A 21,804-nucleotide genomic window follows, 5' to 3' on the forward strand; every position below is an offset into this window, starting at 1 on the left:
GGCTGTAAAACTTCCATTTCACATTTTTGCTGAATTGTAATTATCATGTCAGCGTGTGAGATTCCTTATGTTTTTAACATTACCTTGCTTGTAGAACCTGGTTTCTTTTGTGAATGCTCTATCATGACAAGCACTTTTCATTCATTATTGAAAGCAAGCTACTCCATAGGTACCATTTCTCAAAATGTCATAATGTTCTCTGACTCCACCTGCGTGAAGTTTCCTCTCTGCAGTGTTTAAGGGAGGCCGATCAATTCATATCCTACGTGGCTGTGAAATCTTTTGTGTTACTTCAGCCGTGAAGATAATTACGTATTATAAATAACTCCCCCCCAAAGATGTGAAAATGTGGGGAATGGGGGCTGTTCCTGGCTCACAAATATTATCTGTAAATCTGAAAAAATGTCTTCCTTCATCTCTATTTTTATAGATCTCTGAACACACCAGTCACTTCTGTCAACTCCACATGGATGAAGTTGCACAATAGAAGGGTTCACTGAATGCTCTCCAGAGAACTTTGGCATCATTTGGGGGGGTTTTGTTGTTGTTATTATATTGTGATTTCCCTACTTCTTCCTAGTAACAATGACCCCATTATGCAGCCAATTAACTGTGGAAGATTGATACTGAAAGCTAATACTGTACAGGTAATTTAGAGAGAGGGAAGTTCCTGTTCAGGGCATGTTGTCCTCACTCCAAATCAGCTTTGTGTGCCCTCAGGAACCGTCAGGAGCTACCAGGTCTGGAACCTGGAGGTTTGAGGCTGAGACCTTCTGTATCATGAAGATTTTCCTAGCCATAATTGGTTCCCAGGCACTGCAGTAATTCGGACCATCAAGGTTTTCAGCTGTTGGCTGCCCTCAAAAGGAAAGGTTATGAAATCTATTCATACTGGGTCTTTGCTGAGCAATATAGTATTTTTTTTGGTGCTGGCTACTTTCTTACAATTAGTAATCCCATGAATGTTTTCTGAAAACTCATTTCAGGTGCAGGAAAAAAAATCTGTACCAGGACCCTGGCATGAAGTCTGGGAACGCTTTAGAACTTTGCCCCTTGCTGTTTTCCTGATCTGGATTTTATTTAATATAATTGATATACTATTTGATTGTAATAAAACCTCTAAGAAATTTGCAAGAACTGGATCACACCCCATAAAAAAAACAAATCTGCTGTATGCGTTGGCAAAAAGCTCCCATTGTCTCCCATCTTTCCCCCACTCCTTTTATATATGTTATTTTTGAACTTGGGGTACCAAAATCCTGCGCATAGCCTTTCACTTCTTCTTGGTTTATTTGAAATCTTTGAACAGTTTTCATCAGTCCGGGATATTGTTCTTCTGGACCTCAGCTCTTTGGAAAGCCACAACTGATGATACAGGATATTCATTCCTTTTCATTTCTTTAAGAAAAAGGGTATGTGCATGTGTTTCTCATTACTGAAATGCTGTTTGCTCATACGCAGAGAAGGTGTGTGGCATTTGCGTAAAGTGACAAAGCTACGAGATATTAATATTAGGCTGTTCAGTGAGCTGTAGCGTCGGCCATAGACCATCAGCCAGCTAATTAATGAAAGAATAGGGGGAAGCACAAAGTTCTCATTTCTAAGGATGCTAGAAAGAAGGAGGGGAGGGAGTTACAGTTTTCAAGTCGTGCTGAAAATATTCCAATAGAATGTGCAGTGTTTCATGTAACCTGGGGGGGGGGGTGAATTGCACAGCACATCTTCTGTTAAATTAGTAAGTAGCTGCTAAACCTCTGGAAAATAGGTATTTACCACATTAGTGAATTGGCCCAGAATTAAATCTACTCTGTGGCTACTCCCCACCCTTTCCCCTCCTTTCTGCAGAAAAGTCTTCTTTGTGCATGTGACTGCCAGTTTACTGGTGCACTGGGATTGGTGAGGCAGAAGGCAGAGAGGCCAACCATAAGTGGAAACTCAGCTATTGACAGGCAGAGCCAATTCCCATTTTGGTCCCCATCTTCCTCCCTGCTGCGTTCTGCAAGGGCAACACTGGGACTAAGGAGGAGGAAGCTGACACCCAGGGCCATCCTCTGGACTGGCTAGAAGTAAGAAGGCAGGCAGATAGGAGTTGGTTGTCTCTGGTCTGTGCCTGGGTTCTACCTGAGGCTCAAACTAAGAGGTGGACTTACCTGCATGTGCACACAGATCAAAGAAATCCAGCTCCACTGCTTATGTATGCTTATGCATGGGGCATTTTGCTGAAAACACCTCCCACATGTGACCATTTTCCAATCTTCAACTGGTACCTAGATTAGGGGTGGCTCAGCTTAGAATGCTGACCCAAGTTACCCTATTTTGCCCACATGGCTCTGGGTATTATTTGTTGGCTTGTTAAGAAACATTGCAGCCATACTTAAGCAGTATAGATATTGTTTAAACCAACCAACCAACCAACCAACCAATGGTGATCCACCCCCCCACTGCTTTGCCATTTTCCCACTTCATGCACCTAAAGGTGCTATTTGATATGCCTTTAAGAGCAACTGGAAGATGGGGGGGGGGGCCACACAATTTTTGCTGGAAAACTATACAAGAAGAGAGTTGGACTCCCTTCTCTGTCCTCATCACCCCACCCTTGTTCTGGTTGGCCCACAAATGCAATTTCTCCCCCAATCCTTCTTAAATGCAAACAAACCCTCAACAATCACATGGGGGGAAATGTATTTTGAGTCTCAGTTATCACATAGTGTTATTCCAAGGAGCATTCTGGGATAATGCTTTGTAATTGGTTTTTTATCTTTTTAAACTGCATAGAAGCCTATTTTGGCACTACTACTGTTGCTACCACCTTTGCATAACTTGGGTGACAGTGTTGAAGCAAGATGGAAGGGGATGAACCCTAAATTTGACCATAGATTAGAAAAGTGTTAGTTTTGGCCCAGTGTTGCACTGGAACTGACAGTGGTGGTATTGACCTTGTCCTTTTCAAATTCTGACATCTCAAAGCTCTGCTCATCTCATACGTCACTGCTGTTTAAATTTCTGTATAACACCTTTATGTGCATTTCTGTGTTGCTGTTCCCATAGGACAGGCCTGTCCAACAGGTTGATGGCTTCCTTAAAAAAGCTCAACAACTTTGGTCAATCCAATGGGTAGATCACTGCCAGTAGATGGCAGTCTCTTGGGAGTTGGACAAGCCTGTTATAGGACACCGCAGAACCTCCCTCAATTTCCATTCCTGATGCTTGACTCAAGCACCCATACGTTGATGATTTCTGATTTCAGTAGTTTGCTTCCCCTCTGTAATCCCTTCCTTCACCATCTGCCTTTCAACTGCTATCCTAATGCATTCCCACTGCAGATGCTGCCATGCAAATTCCATAATTTGTACAGTTTATCCTTTGAAGCACCATAACCTTGGCATGTTGAGGTGACCTTAGTCTGAGGCCACCATGGCACTGGAATGTTGAGGCAACGTTGGGTTTGATTCCTTGGCTTTTCATATTTTGGTTCTTCCAGCTGCGAGTTGGAATCTCCGCTACAAACTAAACAAATATGGACAGTTTTGAGCTGCGCTATCTTTGCTGTTTTCAAATGTATACTTCTTCTTTGAAAGAAATAGTGAATTATTAAAATGTTTCTGCTGTGAAAATAAAACTGTCACAAATGTTCGTTTTATGAACTTCTGTCTCTAAGGTAAGACAAGCAATTTGAAAAATCAGAACAAGATAATAAGTAGGATGAAATGCCTGGAGTGTTGCAGAGTGTCTACAGATTAAGAGCTATTTCTTTCAAAAGGATGTTACAAATGTAATTTTGTTTTTGCGTCTCATCACTATTAGCCAATAGTTCATTCAAAAATTGTTCTCAAACACACATTAAAAGTAATTATTCTTTGTGCATAGGTTCAGTGCACGCGTAAATATGCTCGTATGAGAGCTGGAGTTATCATAAGAGACTATCAGAAATGTTGCACTGAAATATAACTAGATTAATAACAATAGAAATCCACTTCTTCCCATTTGAGGCTAAGAGTGGGTGTCAGGGAAGTAGCACTGCATTAAACTCCAGAGAGGAGCAAGCAAAGACAGGAGAGAAATTGGGTTCAGTTAGCATTTAAATGCAAACCAGCCTAATTTGCATTTTCCAAAACAATGTGAAAATCGGAACAGCCATCACTCGACATTCTCACTTCTCTGACTTTTGCAATGCAACTTTTCAGCAAAGTAATGTGTACAAAAATACATAACTATATACATAAAGAAATGCATATGTTTCTGAAAACAATGCACAGCAGATACATTATATTAAAGCAAACTGTTTTCCAAAATTGTGTATATTAGGGGAAATTGCATACACAAGTATGTACTAGGAGAAATTAGCACCTAACTGCTGATGAATTTTCATGCAACCTTTCCCCCCCCCTTTTTTTTTTTAAAAATGCATTATACCAGAGGAAATTGTTTTGCAGAGTCTACTGTGGATAAAACTATCATCGGATGCATCACATTGTCTTTACCTGAAATTGTTAGAATTGCTTTTATCTATACAATTGTTTTATATATGGATTTTCTACAATAGTTTTCATTGTTGAATCATTCCAAAGTATGTTATAGGAAGTGATCCATGAATGGAAATATACCAACCTACCCACATACAGATAGTCACATGGCTGGTGTTAACCTCCCTTTGGATATATAAGATTTCCTGAATTTCTTAATACATTAATGCAGAAACCAACTGTGTTGTGCTCAATAAACACTTTTGCCCAGATCTGGCTTGGGGCAATGCAGAAGCACAGGAAAACTTCCATAAACATTTTGCTACCCACCCAACTCAGCTAGATAAAGAAATTGCACACAAAAATGGGATGCTGTGAGAATGTTTCTTCTCCCTGATCTGTTTGTCTGGGCTGTGATGGTGGGTGTGCAGAGCTTTCTGAGAAAAGCTGCAATTGTGCAGATCATCCGTTGGAGAAGAAGCATTAAAAAGAGATGGAAATCCCTTGTTCTCCCTTACTCATTAGTACGACTGAAATTTTTTCTAACAGGGCTGTACACACACACATATAACCCCAAATGCTGTGTACATGCAGTAGAGAAAAAGTCCCTAACATTTCTTGTAAACAGAACAATACCTACATGATGCCCTAAAATCTGTCATGGATGCTTTAGCTGAGAATCTTGCATTGCAGGGGTTGGATTAAATGACCCTTGGGGTCCCTTCCAACTCTGCAATTCTGTGATTCTGTTTGCAGACTTAAACAGCTGGTGACATCTAGTTGATGCAATATAGGGCTGGGTTAGGCCTGAATGTGGCCCTCTGGTGGGCATTGAAAGTAGGAGAACAGAAATCTCAGAGGCAGAAAGCACAGATCAGCCAACATACGAAGGACATATATAATAGGAGAAACGGAGGGGCTGGGACTTTACTTGGAGCAACGCCATTATCTAAGAGAGACCACATTTCTATGTCTCTCTCTGTGAATATTGAATAAAAGATTTGGTAAAAACTCTGTCATGAATAGTATGAATGTCATGCCCAAAAGAAGACGGAGAATTCACAAGGCATGATATGTTGGCAAGCGAAGCGAGAAACTTATCAAAGAGGAATGTATGACTACGGTGTTGTCTTAGGCTGTTGTTTACGGAAAGCAAAACAAAAAACAAAAAAAAAAACAAAAACCCGGACAAAAACAGGGGGGAACTGGCAATGGGCCACGGACATGAGATAAAGGTCCGGAACATACTGTCTGTCTACTCTGAGGTACGACTGGAAAGGTTTTTCAGGAGGAGGGCAGGAGAAGAGCAGTGGAGACAGCCCTTCTGCAGACAGCCCATGGACTGCAATGGGAAAGAAGACTATAAAAAGGACTTCTTTGCATGCCCTCAGTGTGCTGCAGCTCGACACCCACAGCTCTTGCGTGAGGCATGATCAACCTACGTGAAGGGCCTTGTGAGTATGGATGAATGAATGTGTGAGTGTTTGAACCTCTTGGTACCAATGTATTAATGTATACTTGACTATATGAAATAAATGTTATATGAAAGGTGTAAACCCAGATCTGGTCTCCAACGTGTCTTATTGAAAGTCCTATAGCATATGGGATATCACTTGTCTCTCTGGATTCAAAAGAACCAAGTTACCACGGTTTGGTGACAACTCTTCTTGTTTATCTAATTCTTGGCTGCCCACCATTGGAGGGATCGGATTCCCTCCTCCTCCCCAAGCCATGATCTCTTTCTTGGCCACACTCCTCACCAGCCCATGAAGAAGTGTGCATGCACACGAAAGCTCATACCAAGAACAAACTCAGTTGGTCTCTAAGGTGCTACTGGATAATTATAATTATACAGTGGTGCCCCGCTAGACGAAAAGAATTCGTTCTACGAATTTTTTCGTCTAGCGGTTTTTTCGTCTAGCGAAGCGGCAATGCAAGCCGCGCTTTCGCTAGACAAAAAAAAAAGACGAACAATTTTCGTCTTGCGAGGCAGCCCCATAGACTTTTTCATCTAGCGGGGCAGCCTCCCGCTAGACGAATGCCTTCGTCTAGCGAGTTTTTCATCTAGCGAGGCATTCGTCTAGCGGGGCACCACTGTGTGTGTGTGTGTGTGTGTGTGTGTGTGTGTGTGTATATATATATATATATATATATATATATCTACTGCAACAGACCAACACAGCTACCTACCTGAATCTAGCACTCTTTTATGTGTAAAGCATATAAATAGAGACCACACAAAACACCAACATGGTCTCATTTTGTCACAGCTCTTCAGAGCTGCAGGTGCTTAGATGCTCAGACAAGGCAACCTCACCCATTTATTTAAACAATTTATGTTAATTAATGGATTAAAATATGATAGCCTGTAAGAAGTTTGCAAAGATGCAATGCAAAGAATAAAAATCCGTTAAAAGTATAAAATCAGACTTCGGTTGAAATGCCTGCTGGAATGATAATAAAAAAAGTTCTGGAAGTTCAGCAGCATACCCTCCAACATTTCTCTGATGAAAATAGGGATGTCCTATTTGCGACAGGTTGAGCTCCAGTTGCTCAGTCCCAGCTTCTGCCAACCTAGCAGCTCGAAAGCACACCAAAAAGTGCAAGTAGATAAATAGGTACCGCTCTGGCGGGAAGGTAAACAGAGTTTCCATGCACTGCTCTGGTTTCGGCAGAAGCGGCTTAGTCATGCTGGCTCCATGACTCGGGAAAACTGTCTGCGGACAAATGCCGGCTCTCTCGGCCTGTAAAGCGAGATGAGCGCCGCAACCCCAGAGTCGTCTGCAACTGGACTTAACTTTCAGGGGTCCTTTACCTTTACCTTTATTCAATAATAATGATAATAACAATAATAACCATGATGATGATGATGTGCTGGTAATAGTCGGTCCACATCAACAGCCTAGCTGCAGCATTTTGCAACAGCTGGAGACCCCAAAGCAGGCCTAAGAATAGCTCCACACAGAGTGCATTGCAATAAATGAATCTTGGGGTTATCAGTGCATGGATTGCTGTGGTCACACTGTCCAAGAATGGTGGTCCTCATATATTCAGACTGATGCTGGCTGATGTGTCTAGTGCTCTTTCTAACAAAAGAGTAGACATTCTAAAGCGGAAACAACGTCTGGTGGTTTTTGTAGATATAAAAAGAACAATCAGGTTACAAATAGACACATACTTCCCCCCTCCATCTCTTTCACACATGCACTTTTGCTTAGATTCAAAACAGTGGGGGAATATTCAGCAAGGAAATGTGAGCATGCATTTGATGCTGATGAAGCAATCTGTCCCCCACCTTTTTAAAATGTCTATTCTGGCATCCTGAGAAATGCACAGACCTTATTATAAACAGGAAGCAATTAGTCAGGGATTTGCTTTTAGTCCTACTGTCTTCAGAGAAAAGAAAGAATTGTAACTATTGATCTGATGAGCTCACCCTGAGCCATCGTTCCTGAAGTGCGAATGGAGGATAGGGAAGGGAGGGGGGAGGGATATCATTGGCGGTGATGCCTTTTGACATGAAGAGAGGTCTGAAGCCTTTTGTCCTGAGAGGAGAGAGAAAAAGCGATTCCCTAGAGAAATACACGCTCAGAGCGTTTCAAAGCATCTGAAAGATTTCCCCACTATAAATGGACATCTGTAGTCTAAGCTGTACCTCAATAAGATGAGCGTGGTTGTCATGTCAAATCTCAACAGGCAGCCTCTGCTCATGTTCTCCTAAGTTAAGAAATTCTGCTTGAGCAGAGCGAAACATAACCTTTAATATTACATCCTGCGGTACAAGCATTGGCGACATGTAAGTGAGTCTTATCTCTAGATCTCAATGGATTTGGTACAAGGCAGCCTTTCTCCTTTAGAGTTCTTGTCAGCTGAGAGTTCTTCCCCAAAGGGAATAGAAGCTCTCGTTGCTGTTCATGTTATAATCTTGTCAGAGGAAGAAAGATAACATTACACTAATATACCCATCAGACTCTTTGGCTTCTGGAGTCAGATGTACGCAAGCACTGTGCCATTTTTCTATTTAATATTGCCACGTCAGACAAAACTATCTAGTGTCAACCTGGTAGCACCCAGATGTTCTTGGTTGATAGTTGAAGTTCAAAACATCTGGAGTGCACCAGGTTGGCAAAGGCTGATTCTGCAGCATTAGGGATTTTTAAAAAGAGGTTGTGGAGGGAGAAGAAAGATACAGAAATGCATTTGGAAGAGCTGGTTGGCATCCGTCTGTCTCAGGAAAGAATGAAAGAATGTCCTTTTGGGAGTAAAATCAAACTGTTGGAAGGTTACAGCACCTGCTGTGGCTGTAGAGACTAAAGAAAGAGCAGATGATGATGATGATGATGATGATGATGATGATGATGATGATGATATTATTTATGCCCCACCCATCTGGCTGGGTTTCCCCAGCCACTCTAGGCAGCTCCCAACAGAACATTAAATACACGATAAAAGATCAAACATTAAAAACTTCCCTAAACAGGGCTGCTTTCAGATGTCTTCTAACAGTCAGATAGTTGTTTTTCTGTTTGACATCTGGTGGGAGGGCGTTGCACAGGGTGGGTGCAACTACCGAGAAGGCCCTCTGCCTGGTTCCCTGTAACCTCACTTCTCACAGTGAGGGAACTGCCAGAAGGCCCTTGGCGCTGGACCTCTGTGTCTGGGCTGAACAATAGGGGTGGAGACACTCCTACAGGTATACTGGGCCGAGGCCATTTAGGGCTTTTATAGATCCTCTCTGACCACCACTCTTCCCACGAAATGATACACGGGGTGCTACAGTGAAAAGAAAACACTTTTTGTTGTTTATTGAAACTAGCAATGGGTAGAACAGAACCATGGGTTCCTAAGGAACTTCTCAGGCCACTCAAATTTGGGAAGCAATTTTCTGCTGAAATGACATCCAAAGGGTGTCGTCACTGGTGCTGGTTAAACTTTAGGGTGGTTTGTTGGGATCCATCCTGACACCTGAAGGTCAAGGAAGGATTTTGCAGCAGGATGTCAACAGGGCTAAAGCAAATGAGGTAGAAAATCCCCCAAGCACTTCCTGACCTCCTGCCAGTGAAATAGCTAACAATTTGCTACTGTTTAATGACACCCCGAGCCTGCTGTCCTGAGGCAGCTGCCTCATTCTCCCTGCTTCTTGGAATGAGTATGCAGTTATGATGTCATCAGCATGTCTGAACCTGCAGGCTTCTGCAAAATCTGCACAGAATGACCGAACTCTCCTACTTTCTGGCCATGACACTTCCATGGTGTAACCAAGGAGAATAGAGGCAAAGGAAAGGACCTGATCCCTAAAATGCAGGATGCAGGTTTTCCATAGGCACTCAGTGTCCTCAGGCAGGTGCAGAGCATTCAAAATGGTGCCAGGCATGCAACATACAGTATTGTGCTGTGGTTCTGCATGGCTTTCAATGCAACACACATATGCAGAAATAGTAACAGTTTCAGTATTTCCTGCCACCAGATCAGTACCGACTGAGACCTTATTTTCCCACCCCTTGAATGGCTCTGTTTCCTCTTGACGAGGAATATTCCCATGCCACTAATATGTCCCAATGCACTAAGACCTATAGATAGACCTGGAATGATGTTAGAGGTTTCTGAACCCAGACAGAACTGCTGTGGAATTGGAATACTTGGAGAACTTGGCAGTGGATATACCTGTCACTAAATTCCTAAGTGAAACCAACTGGGTTTTATGCAATTTAGGATTTCTATAGGTTTGTATGCTGCTATAGTATACTGAGTGTGTGGAAAGGGGAGTGGGATCATGGTAGCAGACCCCATCCACAACCTCTAACTTATGTGCATGTGATCTATACGTGTTTTGATTGTATACAGGTGATCTAGAACCATGCACACATATAGGCAGCATGCAGGATTTACTGGTTGGTGGCAATGCTTGATCCCTAGGGCTAAGCATTTTTTAGAGTGCCCTGCTCTGAGGGACAGATAACCTATCTCTAGTCCTTCCAAAATATGGCAGGAGGGTGTGGAGAGTGTTATGTGGCAAGCAGGAGGTGGCACAGAGAAGCAGAATGCCCAGGGATGCCAATTTGACACCCCTAAACACACATCTGCCAAATGAGACAGTGTCACGGCTGACTTGGCCCATTCCACCACCTGAGGTGAAATGGGAATCGGTGCCCCCACCCATTTCCACTGCACCCCTGTTCTTGCCGAGCTCAGCAGGAGCTGGATAACTCCTCAAAGCTTTACTACTTGCTCAGCATCTCTACCAGAAGATGGTGAAGATAATCAACAATGCTTGAAACCCACACACCACCTTCTTGACAGTGGAAGTGGTGGGATGATTGGAGTGCCACATCTTGCACTTCTGCGACCTGAGGCACTTGCTTCACTCTCTCAAATGGGTGAGCCTGCTCTGGGCGGTTTCTTCAGTTTGCCTAATGGAAGGTACAACCCTGGTTGTTAGACAAGCAAGGTAAACATTGTTGTTTTAAAGTTATTTTTCTCTCCTCCAAACACTACCCCCACCCAGGGATTAAAAAGTGGGTTGTATCTATACTACATACATATTTAAAGTACACGACTTCCCCCCAAAGAATCCTGGGAAATGTAGTTTGTTCAAGGTTCTAGAGATTGCAACTCTGTGAAGGGGTAAACGACATTACCCAGGATCCCTTGAGGGATGTGATGTGCTTTAAATGTATGGTGCGTCAGCTGCTGCAGTCTTCTCCATAATCCACACGGTATGAATTGCAAATGTAATCACAAGCATGAAATAGGTTAAAGTGCTTTGAAGTCTGGAGATCCGATGCTTTCGCAAACAAAGATCGCATTGTGACAAATAAAAAAAACCCAGCACAAAAGCCTTTGGCGGCACAGTGGGAACAGCATGTCCATCTTTAAACCGAAGGCTGTACTGCATGAAAGAAACCCACAACCCTATGACACTCTGTAAATCTACGGTCACAAAAGATGGGCAGCGGCGGAGAAAGTCCAATGCTTTCGCCCACATTGCCGTCTCCCCCACCTCCATTTCCAGCAGTCATTTGCAGTTGGGAAAACACGGAGGTTTAATTGATGCCTTGGGTGCGTATTGAACATAAGGTCCCCCTTAGTAAAAGATGTTGTTTATTGTACTCAAGAGAAACACCTTCATAATTCATTAAGCACTTCTGGGAAATAGAAGCCATTAAATTAGACAGAAAAGAAAAGAAGTGGAGCAACCAAATCAGTCAGTTTGCAGTAAATGCTTGCAATTCATGTTAAAAAACTGCAGTCCTGTGCCTGGGATCTGGGAGGACAATTTGAAAAATTCAACTTAGGCTAACCGAGTTAGGTTAATAATTAGGTTTGAGTTGGTTTAGGATGTTTATTGCTGGAATTCATTCTGTTGGGTCAGTGTTGGGGTTAACCATCATATTTTTGACACCTCCAGGAGTTGTATTGGAGGATCCACATGCCTGAACTCCAGAGATGCTCTGGCTAGGTGTGAGATTCAGATATGAAGCAATTTCTGGCTGCTCCTGAGAGTGGCACAAGTGCACTCCATATTATATTGCTAGTACCCCTTTGTGGGGGGAAAAGGAGACAATGTAAATGGCAATAGATCATGAGAACTGGTGTGTTGTTGTTTATAAAAAAAAACCAAACCTAGATATTGTTGTTGCTATTCCATTATTATTCAAGTGTGACTTGCTAATATGATAGCAATATCTGGCTACCCATGTGAATGGCCAATGGAGCATACCAGCCTGGAAGTGCAAAGAATGTTCGGATGCAAAAAATCCACACTAAGAAAACCCAATATAAATAAGCTGAATACTGTATATTATTGAAATACATTTGCCCATATATTTTGGATATTTTATATTTGAAGAAGAAGAAGAAGAAGAAGAAGAAGAAGAAGAAGAAGAAGAAGAAGAAGAAGAAGAACTTGTATATTAAATGCAAATATGTAGTTTGGTCCTGTGTCTTTTGAGTCACATAGAAGTCATCTATTATTGGTTTTCATCTTGTGTGGATGGGTTGGATATCTTGTGTTGTTTAGGTAATATTTTCCCCTTTGGATAAACCATTTTAGAATCTTGTGCAGTGGTACCTCAGGTTAAGAACTTAATTCATTCTGGAGGTCCGTTCTTAACTTGAAACTGTTCTTAACCTGAGGTACCACTTTAGCTAATGGGGCCTCCCACTGCCACTGCACGATTTCTGTTCTCATCCTAAAGCAAAGTTCTTAACCCGAGGTACTATTTCTGGGTTAGCGGAGTCTGTAACCTGAAGCATCTGTAACCTGAAGCATCTGTAACCTGAGGTACCACTGTATCTGTTTCCTTCTGTTGAATTTCTTTTGTAATTTTATTATTGTAAATCGGTTCAGGATGGCTGGGATGTGTGAAGCAATATATAAGTATACTAATCTAAGCTCATTTGCATCCCTTTCAAGCAGGAGATTTAAAGGGCCAACTTTAGCATTTGTGCTGAAACACAGGTTTAAAATTCAGAAGTCTTCATCTCAGTTCTTTTCTGCTGCCCACTTCAAAGGCTTCCTGCGAGGGTCATAGTTCTATCTATAGAAAGGTATGAACGAAAATGTAACTAAAGAGGAAGTTTATAGTCCAGAGATAGATTTTCAAGGGGTTCATTAAAAGCATTCAGAGTTCATTGAGTTTTACTGACTTACATTCTTGTGCTTAAACAAGTTTTATTGTTCCCATAAAAGTTAATTTTTCAATGGCTGGAATCAGAATTATTAAAGTATGGTTGTGTGGTGTACCGTTTTAGGATGCCAAAGAGCTAGCGATGCCTCTCAACATCTTGGACATTAATGGGGAAAGTCAGAAGTAGGTTTCTTAAGAATCCACAGAAGGTTCATAACAGCTTCGCAGCTAACAAGACAATGGTGCAAACCGGCTCATGAAATTTGCTCCCACAAGAGGCAGTGATGGTCACCAACTTGCAAGACTTTAAAAGAAGTTTGGACAGATTCATGCAGGATAAGGCTACTAAAACTGATGGATATGTCCTACCTCCACTCTTGGAAGAAGTATGCTTCTGAATACCAGTCGCTGGAAACCGCAGGAGAGGAAAGTGCTGCTATGCTCAGGTCCTGCTTGACATAGGCATCTGGTTGGTGATTGTGCAGCAGGGCTCGCCCATTGGTGGTTAACCCTTCTCAGACTGCCAGCATGACGTACTGGAGTCGGATATAGTCGGTTAGTTCCAATGCCTAAGCCAATACCGCTCAACATCCGTAACCAATAAAGCTGTGGCCTTTTCATGCCCATTGACCTTACTTGTTGAGTGTTGTGTCTTTATTTCACCATGGAAGGGGTCGGGATATTGACATGCAACAGGAGGCTGGACTTGATGAGCCACTGGCTTTATCCAGCAAGCTCTTCTTATCTTCTTATGTTCAACCTCTGATTCAGCTATAGAGTCTGCCCTTCTCCATCTGCTCCTATGCTTTCTTGCTTCCACTGTTTCTACCCCCTATCTTTCCAGATAGGACCAAAGTAGAAAATCATCCAGTACCTGATATGGGAGAAGAGTGTTGCAGTGTTCTTTGGAAACTTGCAGTGGTATAGCATATGAGGAATGATCACTCTAGAGCCTTCCCCCCCCCCACCCCCAGAACAAGAGTGATAGCATTATCTGCTGAAGCAGCAAGGTGACAGATGGATCTCCCTTGCTCCGGCAAGTAAATGAGGTGATAATGAGACTTTAAAGTTTTTTTGTGATAGAACTACCTAGAGGAAGTCAAAGAATGAGGGCAACAATCAAGCAGAGGCTAGACACTTCTTTACTTTGATGCGGTTCCTCCTTCATGGTAGCAGTAGCATGTTGTTGTTGCTCAATGTGAACCTCAGCTCAAAAACAAATTTTCAAGTTGAGTTAATTCAATAGAGCTTACTCATAGGGCAATATGCACAGTTTTGCAGTTATTTTGATCCTAATTAGATGTACTGCTGGTCTTTATTGTGGGTGTATGTTGATGTGTAATAAAATAAAATGGGGTCTGCGTTTTTGGACTCCCTTTGTGGACTTGATTATGGGAGTTGTCGTGATGAGATGTAGGAACACTGCCAACATTGCCACTGTATGACTGCACCAGTATGAACACATTTTTTTCCTTTTTTTTTTTTAAAAAAAAGGTTCAAGACCTTACAACCAACAGTAAATTCATTGGGTTTACTCCCAATAAAATAGGCACAGGATTTCAGCCATGCTGATCCTAATAAATATTATGCTATGCGTGCTGCTATTCGTTGGGGTATATGTGGGTTTATCATATTGTCACAACACCAATTGCCTCTATTTTGGGAGCAATTTGAGAAGTTTTCTAGGTTCAGTTTCTGTACAGGAAGTCCTGCCAAATATCTAAGTCTCATTTGATTGTGGTGGTCCAATTCTAAATCCCTCTAAGCACAAGGTTGATTTGCTTTATAGCTGGTTCCTTGTACTTATCTTAGTGATTTAATGTCCTGTTGTTTTTCGAGAAATGCACTTTCAATTTTAATTGGCATTAACAATATGGATGAAAAACAGACACTAGTAAACTAAAGATCAGCAGCCTAGTCCACAACCTTGTTAAGTCAATGGATTTAAACTGATTTAGTGCTCTTGAAACTCAATTGGGTGGTAGATCAGGCTGTTTGCTTTCAATGAATGCCAAAACGTATAGTGTTGCAGTAGCTAGGAACAGATGTTATCTACTTTCAGTTGCTGGCTTTTCGGAACAAGGAACAGGGAATGGCTACAATCTTTTTGACCTTCCTCAAGGCAGTTGGATGGCCAGTGTTGGAACAAGATTTCTGGGACAGATGATGGTTCAGTTTGGCCTTGTGCGGCAATTCTTGTTCCTGTTGAGAAAAGAAATGTGTTTGAAAAGTCTGAACATTTAATTCTGATTACGTTTGGGACTGTATCACAGTACTGACTCTACAATTAGCTAGAGTGATGTCCCATCTCAGGCATCTGGTTTTGAGTATCCTGAAAGACCACCAATTGCTTGATCATTTTTCTAATACTTTTTTGCGGGTGGGATGGGGGGAGCGCTATGGGAAGGAAAGGGAAAGAGAAAACAGCACCAACCTTCAGCGGGCTGCTAAAACAAATTAAAGGTTTTGAGGGGGTGAATTGCATTTTGAGTTCTGGATGTGATATATTTTCTTCTGGATATAATAAGTTTTCTACCACCAGAAAATACCCCCATGACTTAGCATCCTTTTAAAGAGGCATTGGGGGGGGGGGCAAATGAACCCAGATTTTTCTGACAGTGCCAGCATTATTTATTTATTTTTTTGCTATAAGGAAAAGGAGGAAGATGCCAATGTTGTCAATAATAACAATAATAACAATAATAACTACTACTACTACTACTACTACTACTACTACTACTACATCTCACCCACCCTCCACATAAGGTCCCAGGACAGATTACAACAATATGAAAGTACAGTATTAAAATTTGAACCGCCAACCTTCTGATCAGCAAGCCCAAGAGGCTCAGTGGTTTGACCACAGTGCCACCCACATCCCTTATAGGATTGTAGAGCTGAAAGGGACCCCAGGGGTCACTTGGTCCAGCCCCCTGTGATTTAGGAATCTCAACTAAAGCATCCCTGACAGATGGTCATCCAACCTCTGCTTGTAGGATATAGATACTATACACGGAATCCAACTAAGTTCTGCTTAAAGTAGACCCACTGAAATTAATGGACCTAAGTTAGTCATGCTGATCAATTTCTATGGGTCTGCTCTGAACAGAACTAAGCTTGGGTACAACCCTATGTACCTTGAGGTGTAAGAGTGTGAACCATTTTCTGCTCTGCCTCAGGCAGCAAAATGCCTTTGCTGTAGCCCAGCATTAAAGATGACATTCCAAGCCTTCAAAATAGACCTACCTGCAGATCAGATCTGAGCCATAGACAACTGCTAGCAGGAAGCCAGGTGTTCGATTGGGAAGCAAGTAGGTAACACACTCTAGCAGGTGGATGAGAAATACCCCCCCCCCTTCCTGTGTGCATGCACCCCTGGTCTCCAGGGAATAGTAATGCCTTCTGAATTAAATAACACCAATCTATCTTTAATAAAATGTATCTGAGCCACCATTCTGTAATGAATAGCACACAACAGAAAAACATAGCCTTCCCTGATAGATGTGGTGCAGCTCCACAGCTGTACGTATTTGACCCCCATTTTATACAATTTCAGCTCACTGTGTCTTTCTCTCTCTCTCAGAATCCTGGAGTGAGCTCTCAGCAGCAGCAGTCACCGGATCCCTCATACATCTTCTGCACTGTTTCGGTCAATGAACTATAACCTTGCAACAGGGTTGTAATGTTTCCGGCAGCTGGGATCCTGGCTGCTTGTCAGGATGACATATAACCCAGAAGACATGCTTAAGAACAAATAACCTCAAAATTGTTCACATGCCATCTGTCTTGATGGCCAAAAAGCACAGAGTGAATTGAGGATGATATAAAAAAATAAAAAAATGAATAAGAGAAATAAAGCTGGTGAGCCACTGAACTAAAGTCCCCTTTGTTACTTGTGCAAAGATGTTTAGCCAAAAGAAGGGCCATAATTTTTTTATTTATTATTTCAGATGTGTGTGTGTGTGTGTGTGTGTGCGTGTGTGTGATATCATGATGCTGTGCATTAACACAATAAAAAGATCATAAAATGCACAGCAAATGACCATCACTGATTTTTCTAAAAATGTCTGGTGAAACAAAAGTGCTTTCAGCAGCCAGCAAAATATCAAAATTTCAGATATCGGTTTGATATCGGGAGCAACAGTGTCACAAAGTACTCGTGCCACTATGCTATAAGCACTTGGTGTTATGTTCACATCACCACTTACTGTGCATCCAAGTTGTTGTTTTTTTAAAGAAAAAGGTTTGCAATAAATTTTCAACAATCAAAAAGGTTACCATGTAATATTTGTTTTTTTCAAATAAAAACACACAAACACTGCAATAAACTGAGAGCAACCAGAAATGTCAGTTTTCAGTCACCCCCCCAATCTGTTTTAACTGTTTTTAATTTTAATTTTTGAATTGTTGCAACCTGCCCTGGGTCCTACTGGTGACGAGCGGGTAATAAATTTGGATGATGATGATGATAAACCAATTTCAGATTGGCAGGAGGGGATCACGCAATCAGAAGCAGATTTAGGGGAGCGCGACCAGTTTTGGTTGCACTGGGCTAAGAGCCTTGGGGGTGCCGCAGGGAATCCACAACTATTATGCAGAATGGAAGGTAAGGGGGCATGTGCCAAATTTGGGCATCACACAGGCAACTGCTGAAATTTGAGATCCCAAGGTCCACCACTGATGTGATGCATCACCTCTCTGAAACATCAGCTTGAAAGTTCTTTAACAATTTAAGGAGGAGATGCACAGTCCAGACTCTCGCATCTCCTCTATCAGACTTGCAAGCACTTCCCTCGGAAAGCTGGGCTGTGCTATGGATCAGCTGCTTTGAACTGTCAAAGGTTAAAGCCAACGGACCATTTTGAGAAGGTAATCTTCAGTGCAATATGCTGTGTAATCCTTTCTCGGGATTGAGAAAGAGCTTTGCCAGGAGACAGAGTGCAAACCCTTCCTTCAAAATTGGCAAAGCACTTGAAAGTGGACAGTTTAAGAAGGATGCATGGTGGGATGGGCAACGCAATCCCTCCCCTTCCTCACGTATGTTTTGCCAAGAGAGGGAGGAGAGATCACATGATGTAACAGGCCATTGGTTGCCTTCTTGAACCTGCCAAAATGTTTCCACATGGTGTCCTAGCTCCCACTCAATGAAGGACTCGAACTCAGGTTGCCGTTTCTACCCAAGTCTTCAACGCTCAGATTGGTGCAATGCATGGGCAAAGCACTATTCAAATGCACTGCAACAGTCAGAGCACTGATCTATTGAGGTTGGTATTCTCTACTAGCCTGCCTGACAGTGGCTCTCCAGGGTTTCAGACAGGGGACATTCTCAGCCCTTCCTCGTGTGCCCCATTGACACCCCTGCTGGGTAGCCACTTGCTTCATGGCACCCCTCCTCATTGACTCAAATATGATATCACGTGCAATCAATCATTTGTTTATATTATTCCTCAGAGGATTGTCAGATTAAATATGATTATTATAAGCCTATGATTAAGAGGGAAAATAAATCCTTTTTACTTTTGCTTTTCAAACGTACATCGGGAATGAATAAAAACAAGATTCTTTCCTTCACTGAGGAAATGAAGAGAATGGCTTCTGCAGTTTAATAAAAATAAATCAGAACCCTCTTCCATTCTTTTTCCTTGACCATTTTCTCCACGTTTGATGGGCACTTTGGGAACACAGGAAGTCACACTTTTTATTCTGATTATGCTTCCATTCCAGACTATAGAATTTTACAGGTGCAGAGTCTCTCCCTTTCTCATCAAGCTTCTTCCATCACTCAATATACCCCCCAGTGAATAGGACAGGGCAACTCTTTCTGAACATAGCAGGAGGGGTTAGATGCCTGTTTGTCAGGGATGATGAACATCGACAGAAAGTTCCACACAAACACACACACACCCCACACACAAACCTCTAAAATAAAGAAATAAAGATGGAATCTTTCAAAGGCTAAAAGCCCTGAAGGGGGAAAAGAGATGGAGTATTTTAAAGTTGCAATTCAGAATTTTCCCTCCTGGATTTCTCCACGAATATTCCTTTCCATGGGGGACGGGGGGGGGGAGGAGTGACAAAGGTCTGCTTTCCTTCACGCTTCTCTCTCTCTCTCCTCCCCTCCCCATCTGCCACCAATGCCACTATCTCTAAAGAGGTCCTTTTGGTTTCAGCGGCACCTGATCATGCAGTCCCCGTGCAGAATAGATCTAACAAATCACAGAGTATCTGCAACCTGCTATGTATCAAAGCCCCTTAATGCGGCAACAAAGTTCTCCAAGGTCAGAAAAGCAGTTTATCAAGCTCTTATATCTCTTACAGCAGACAATAAATTTATTCTAGTGCTGGAATCTATGAATATTTCAGATCCTCCACGAGATAAACAGTATTGCTTAGGATGCTCCCTGTGTCATTGTCAACGAACACCAAACACTGTCATTGCTACACACATGCCATGCCTTGGTATGGCTCCGAGGGCAATAAAACTTAATGCTACCTGGTTTGCATTTTCCACACAATGCCCTCCAGCTCTGGCCATGTACATTTATTTGTCAGCAAACAGGCCATTACTAGGGCAAACTTCCACCCGCAGATAGATTGAAAAAACTCTTAATGTTTTGATTCATTGCTCAATTGCCACTTCTTTAATTTCTAATCAGGATTGAAATTAACTCCCGGAAGATAAAGAGCAATGCATTCCTTAAATTACTCTCTGCATTCACTTAATGTGAAGCCCGCTCCTGACTCCATCTGTCTTAATTTGGATTAATGTGAAATTAGTAAAAATTCTGCGTCTACATTGTTTGAAATTAGTTTACTGCACTGTTATCATTTGCTATTTGCGAAAGTGCTTAAAGCATACTTATTGGACGTGTACAAACTAGTTTTTAGTAAAGCGGAAGCCAAGCAGCGGCTCCCAGTTGAACACTCCCATTGGCAGGCTGTGAATTGGGGCAGGTGCTTCAATTATTTTGAGTGGGGGCTACTTAGCATAGCAGTGGTCCTGCCCCTCTTCTCAGTTTTGCTTAAATCCATCTAGCACCCTCCTACACTTAAAGACACAGGGAAATCATTGAATTATAGAGTTGGAAGGGACCCTGAGGGTCATCTAGTCCAACTCCCTGCAATGCAGGAATATGCATTGCATATGTCCCATATGGGGATCGAACCTGTGCAAGAACTATAATAAATTAAGATGGCACTTTATTCCCTAGAATCATAGAATAGAATCATAGAATCATAGAGTTGGAAGAGACCACAAGGGCCATCCAGTCCAACCCCCTGCCAAGCAGGAAACACCATCAAAGCATTCCTGACAGATGGCTGTCAAGCCTCTGCTTAAAGACCTCCAAAGAAGGAGACTCCACCACACGCCTTGGTAGCAAATTCCACTGCCGAACAGCTCTCACTGTCAGGAAGTTCTTCCTAATGTTTAGGTGGAATCTTCTTTCTTGTAGTTTGAATCCATTGCCCCGTGTCCGCTTCTCTGGAGCAGCAGAAAACAACCTTTCACCCACCTCTATATGACATCCTTTTATATATTTGAACATGGCTATCATATCACCCCTTAACCGTCTCTTCTCCAGGCTAAACATACCCAGCTCTCTAAGCCGTTCCTCATAAGGCATTGTTTCCAGGCCTTTGACCATTTTGGTTGCCCTCCTCTGGACACATTCCAGCTTGTCAGTATCCTTCTTGAACTGTGGTGCCCAGAACTGGACACAGTATTCCAGGTGAGGTCTGACCAGAGCAGAATATAGTGGTACTATTACCTCCCTTGATCTAGACACTATACTCCTATTGATGCAGCCCAGAATTGCATTGAAGCAGGCATGGGGACTTTCAATCCTGAGGCCAAATGCAGCCCTTCAGTTCTCCTGTTCTGGCCCTTAAGACTTTGCCCAGGCCAGAGCTTCTCCATGTCCCCTTGAAGTGCTTTTGCCTGGCTGCAATAGGTCATTGAACTGCGATAACTCTTGCGAGTTTCCACAAGTTGGTCACTCTGAGAACAGGATACTAGACTCAGAGGCGGAACTAGCTGCTCTGGCACCCAGAGCAGTGCACATGCTGTGAACCCAGGGGCAGGCCTAGCTGCCTGTGGGGGCAGGACAAGGGTCCTAGGTGATGATGTCACCCCCTCAGGCATGGCACATGGGATGGACTGTACCCACTGCACCTCCTTCCTCTGCCAGTGGCTAGACTAGATGGGCCACTGGCCTGATCCAGCAGAGCTCTTATTGTGTTTTCTTGTTTTCCTGGATGTACTAGTTAGGTTTTTTTAAAAAAAGAAATAAAACAATAAGAATAATAATGAAATATTTAATTTATGGTTCCATTGTTTAGTATTATTGATGGGATTCATCCTATTGGGGTGCATGCAAGTAGGCATGGAATTTAAATAGAAAAATTCTTTTATTCATTTATTTAGATTATGATTGAAAAATGAGTACACAACAAGAGTAAAATGGGACACAATTTTAGTAGCTGAGACTTGTTTTGCTTACCCCATGCAAATATGTAATACAATTTTTTAAAATGCCAGAAGTGCTGAGTTTTGATAAAGCAGAGTTTGGCAGCAGATCTTAATCTTTGCTATATTTAAACTCAAAATTGAGTTTCCCTTATTGAGCTGGATGAAACACAAGGGTTTGGATCGAATCCTAGAGGAATGTTACAGGACTTAAAATAGGTTCGATGCAAATAGGTTGTTGAGA

The sequence above is a fragment of the Lacerta agilis genome, chromosome 12 (assembly GCF_009819535.1).
Source record: "Lacerta agilis isolate rLacAgi1 chromosome 12, rLacAgi1.pri, whole genome shotgun sequence".
Classification (NCBI taxonomy): domain Eukaryota; kingdom Metazoa; phylum Chordata; class Lepidosauria; order Squamata; family Lacertidae; genus Lacerta; species Lacerta agilis.